Here is a 5,671-nt window from a genome sequence, read left to right on the forward strand (position 1 = left end):
CTAGAGGTTCTCGATCATACTGGAATAGGATTTACTATCCTTTTGCGTCTGTCACTACGCCCAGCACTTGCGAGTTTGAAGCCCATCACAGTCATTCAATCCCAGAATCCTACTCGGAACACCACAGACAAGGTTTAAACTTTCCGGATTCTCCTGAATGACACCATCAATTCTAGCTTATACCACGAAGATTCTGATTATAGAATCTAAGAGATACTCATTCAATCTAATATAGAACGGAGGTGGTTGTCATGCACACGTTCATGGGTTGAGGAAGGTGATGAGTGTCACGGATCATCACCTTCTCCATAATTAAGCGCGAATGAATATCTTAGATAGGAACACGCATGTTTGAATGGAAAATAGATGTACTTGCATTAATTCATCGAGACGCTGCAGAGCTCCTCACCCCCAACAATGGGGTTTAGAGACTCATGCTGCCAAAAGGTACAAATTTCAGATCTAAAATGTCATGAGATACAAAATAAATCTCTAAAAGTTGTTTAAATAATAAACTAGTAACCTAGGTTTACAGAAAATGAGTAAACTATGATAGATAGTGCAGAAATCCACTTCTGGGGCCCACTTGGTCTGTGCTGGAGCTGAGACTAAAGCTTCTCACGTGCCTGGGCTGTTTTGGGCGTTCAACGCCAGGTTGTAACCTGTTTCTGGCGTTGAACTCCAACTTGTAACCTGTTTCTGGCGCTGGACGCCAGACTGCAACATGAAACTGGCGTTGAACGCCAGTTTACGTTGTCTATCCTTGAGCAAAGTATGAACTATTATATATTGCTGGAAATCCCTGGATATCTACTTTCCAACACAATTGGAAGCGCGCCAATTGGACTCCTATAGCTCCAGAAAATCCATTCCGAGTGCAGAGAGGTCAGAATCCAACAGCATCAGCAATCCTTTTTCAGCCCGAATCAGATTTTTGCTCAGCTCCCTCAATTTCAGCCAAAAAATACCTGAAATTACAGAAAAGCACACAAACTCATAGTAAAGTCCAGAAATATGATTTTTTCCTAGAAACTAATGAAAATATACTAAAAACTTAACTAAAACATCCTAAAAACTACATGAAATTAACCCCCAAAAGCGTATAAAATATCCGCTCATCACAACACCAAACTTAAACTGTTGCTTGTCCCCAAGCAACTAGACAAATAAAATAGAATACAAATAAGTCACGAAGCAATAATATCTCCGAGTTTTTGAGTGAAGCTCAGATTCTAATTAAATGAGCGGGACTAGTAGCTCTTTGCTTCCGAATAGTTTTGGCATCTCACTTTATCCATTGAAGCTCAGAATGATTGGCATCTATAGGAACTTAGAATTCAGATAGTGTTATTGATTCTCCTAGTTCAGTATGTTGATTCTTGAACACAGCTACTTTTATGAGTCTTGGCCGTGGCCCTAAGCACTTTGTTTTCCAGTATTACCACCGGATACATAAATGCCACAGACACATAATTGGGTGAACCTTTTCAGATTGTGACTCAGCTTTGCTAAAGTTCCCAATTAGAGGTGTCCATGGTTCTTAAGCACACTCTTCTTTTTGCTTTGGATCTTGACTTTAACCGCTCAGTCTCAAGTCTTCACTTGACACCTTCACGCCACAAGCACATGGTTAGGGACAGCTTGGTTTAGCCGCTTAGACCAGGAATTGATTCCCTTAGGCCCTCCTATCCATTGATGCTCAAAGCCTTGGATCCTTTTTACTACCCTTGCCTTTTGGTTTTAAGGGCTATTGGCTTTTTCTGCTTGCTTTTTTCTTTTTGCAAGCTTTGTATTCACTGCTTTTTCTTACTTCAAGAATCATTTTTATGATTTTTCAGATTATCAATAACATGTCTCATGTTCATTATTCTTTCAAGAGCCAACATATTTAACATTCAAGAACATCAAATTCCAAAGACATATGCTCTGTTCAGGCATTCATTCAGAAGGCAGAAAGCATTGCCACCACATGTAAACAATTAGAATTTGTTTTATTAAAAATTCAAAAAATATTGCCTCCTTAATCTAAAGAAAATCTTTTATTTTATTCATGTTTAATGATGATGAGAAAAATAAATTATAGCTTAATTGGAGATAAAATAACTACTAATTACCACTATAACTTCTAAGGTAAAACTAAAATAAGAACAATTATCACAGAGTTAAGGTTAAGATTAGAGCTCAACAACCTTGAGTTTGGGATGTGGATATTCCTCTAGTCTGTGGAGTGCTTGGTCCTTCAAGAGATAACTTCTGACGCTTCAGTTCCTTTAAGTCACGCCCTTGCTCTTCTTGTTCCCTGAGCAGTTTGCAGAGCATACTGTTTTGATTTTGCTGTTCTTCCTTTATTTGGTCCATAGATTCTTGCAACTTGGTGACAGATGCTTCAAGCTGTTCCCAGTATTCAAATTGAGGGACTTCCGGGAGGAATTCTTGCGCCCTCCTCTTGATGGGGTCATCCTGCATTTGTTGTTTTTCCATTGTGGTTTTAGTGATTGGTTGCTCCACTGAGATGTACTCCGTTATTTCCATCCTTACTCCAGCATCTTTGCTGAGCATAGAGATTAGGCTTAGATAAGCCAACCTGGCATCTTTGGAGTTCTTGTTTGCAAGTATGTAAAATTCAGATGGAATCAGTTGATGAACTTCCACTTCTTTTCCCAACATAATGCAATGGATCATCACTGCTCTTTTGACGGTGACTTTAGAACGGTTGCTAGTGGGCAATATAGAACGCCCAATGAAATCCAGCCATCCTCTGGCGACTGGTTTGAGATCTTCTCTCTTGAGTTGATTTGGGACACCCTTGTTGCTGGTGGTCCACCTGGCTCCAGGGATGCATATATCCTCTACAATCTTATCCAGGCCCTTGTTTGTTCTCATCATTCTCCTATTGAAGGAGTCTGGGTCATCTTTCAGCTGAGGTAGCTTAAAGATCTCCCTGATTTTGTCAGGGTGGATGTGAACAATCTTTCCTCTGACCATAGTCCGATAGTCATAGTCCTAATAGCTTAAAGATATTCTGAAAGTTTGTAAATTGCGAAATGAGGTAGAAGAGAAAAGAGGTCGAAGGGCTGATTCTTTTCCCTTTTATATCTAATCCTAATTAATGTAAAATATATTTTTTTAAAACTAAATACTATCTTTTCCTATTTATAAATAAAATAAACTTAAATCAAAAATAAATAAATCTTTGAATGCCTTCAGTTTGGACGCTGGGATCACTTGTGTATTAAGGTCCACGCTGAACTTGAAAATTCTCAAGTTAAGCGTGGATGAGGCAGTGTCTCTTTGAGTGAGTTCCTTGAGTCCACGCTGAACTTGGGAATTCTCAAGTTCAGCATGGATAATGTGTGATTCCTCCTTTGTACGTGGACTCCACGCTGAACTTGAGAAAGCTCAATTTCAACGTGGAGGAGGCCGAGAATGCTGAAGAAGAAGTGTGCACTATTATACATCTTTGGAAAGCCCCGGAAGTTAGCTTTCTAATGCCGCTAGAATCACGTCAATTAGACTTCTATAAAACTCGCTTTCTTCTTTTTATTGCTATCACTATTTCTATCACTATTATTGCATCACTGGCTTTCTTCCTTTTCTGCTACAAAACTCCGTCAAATCCATCCAAATGCTACCTGAAATAAACAAAAATTGCAAACAACTCAAAGTAGCATTTATAGTGGCTAAAGATAATTAAATCTTGATTAAACTCAACAATTTGAATGCAAATTCACTAGGAAAAGATAGAGAAGATGCTCACGCATCACAACACCAAACTTGAATTGTTGCTTGTCCTCAAGCAACCAAAATAAGTACATGATTAAGATGTGAATTTGCATGAGAAGTGGGAGTTCAGTTATGCTCATGTCTCTCCTTAAAATGGGGTTTATCTATTGTAATACTGAATAGTTTTGGCATCTCACTATCATTTGAATCAAAGGAATGTCACTGTCATTTAGAATTGGAATCCGGATAATATTATGAATTCTCTGATCTTTATACTCCAGTTTAATCCTTGAACACAATAGAATTTACTTTATTCTCTTTTCTTTGGTGCTTTGCACCTTGAGCCTAGCCGTGACTTTAAATGTTTTGTCTCAAACTTTACTTGACACAGAAACACCACAAGCACTTGACTAGGGAACTCTTTCTAAATTCTGATTTTTCTCTCTCTTTTTTTTTCAGTTACTCCCAGACAGTGGTGCTCAAAGCCTTTGGCATACTCCGTTAATTGCATTTGATCTCGACTCTAAATGTTTTGTCTCAAAGATTACTTGACACAAGAACACCACAAGCATATGACTAGGGAAACAACTCTTTGAGCTTTTAATCATGTCTGACCTCCCTAGTCATTGATGCTCAGAGCCTTGGACCTTGCTTTTATGCTTATCTTGCTATCTCTTTTGCTTCAAGGATTAAATTTTTGTTTATTTCAGAGAAGTCATAATAATTCTCTAAATCTATTTTCCTCATACATCAACATCCCTTGATTCAAATTCAAATATGCTATGTTCATGTTATTCATTCAGAATTACAAATAGTACCACCACATTTAAGTAAATAAGGTTAATCTTAAATATAAACTCACTCTTTTCATGCATTATATCATTTCCTTCTTTTCTTTTGATTTTCATGCTCAGTGAGTAATACATGAGACACTCTTTTTCAGCATAAAAAGAAATCAAATAATAAAATAGACAGTAAATTAAACTAAAACCTAGGAATTGAAATAACCACTGATCATGTAATAACAAAATAAATAGAAAACAAGAACCTAATCATAAAAATAATAGTAAAATGATAATGAGGATAAAAAGGAACTGAGCCACCTCAATCTCCCTGATACGGATCTCTCTCCTCGGGCTGAGCTCCGTAAGGTCCTCTCAGACGGCTGTAATCCTACCTCAGCTGCTGAATTTCCTGCCGCTGAGAGCACTGATCTGCTCTAATCTCATCAAGGGATGATAGAGATGCTCCCATCGGCTACTCTGTATGGCTCTCATCTCATCAACAGATGCCATGTACTGCTGCCAGTGGTTGTCATTGGTGACCCTCATCTACTCCACAGAGGATGCAAGCTGATGTGTATTTTCGGAAACTGAATACCAACCACACAAATCTAACCGGCAAGTGCACCGGGTCGCATCAAGTAATAAAAACTCACGGGAGTGAGGTCGATCCCACAGGGATTGAAGGATTGAGCAATTTTAGTTTAGTGGTTGATTTAGTCAAGCGAATCAAGTATTGGTTGGGTGATTTGTGATTGCAGAAACTAAATTGCTTGAAATGTAAAGGGAGAAGGGTAGATTGCAGGAAAGTAAAGAGCAAAGAAAGTAAATAAGCTGAATCTTAAAGAACAAGTAATGTAAATTGCAGAAACTTAGATTGCAAGAAATGTAAATTGCAGAATCTTAAAGTGCAAGAAATGTAAATGGCTTGAATTATAAAGGGAATTGGGAAGTGGATTTACAGAAATTAAACAAGGAAAAGTAAATTGCATTAATCAGACAAGTAGAAGGTGACTTGAATTGAACCGGATCTCTAACGAAAATGTAAATGAACTTGAAAAGCTTTAAACAGAGAATTTAAAATGCAAACTCCAGATCTCAGGACCCAAGAGACTAGATAACCGAGTCTAGATCTCAATGCCTTCCTAGATCCAAATGTAGAATTC

This window comes from Arachis hypogaea, chromosome 15 (genome assembly GCF_003086295.3).
Source record: "Arachis hypogaea cultivar Tifrunner chromosome 15, arahy.Tifrunner.gnm2.J5K5, whole genome shotgun sequence".
NCBI lineage: Eukaryota > Viridiplantae > Streptophyta > Magnoliopsida > Fabales > Fabaceae > Arachis > Arachis hypogaea.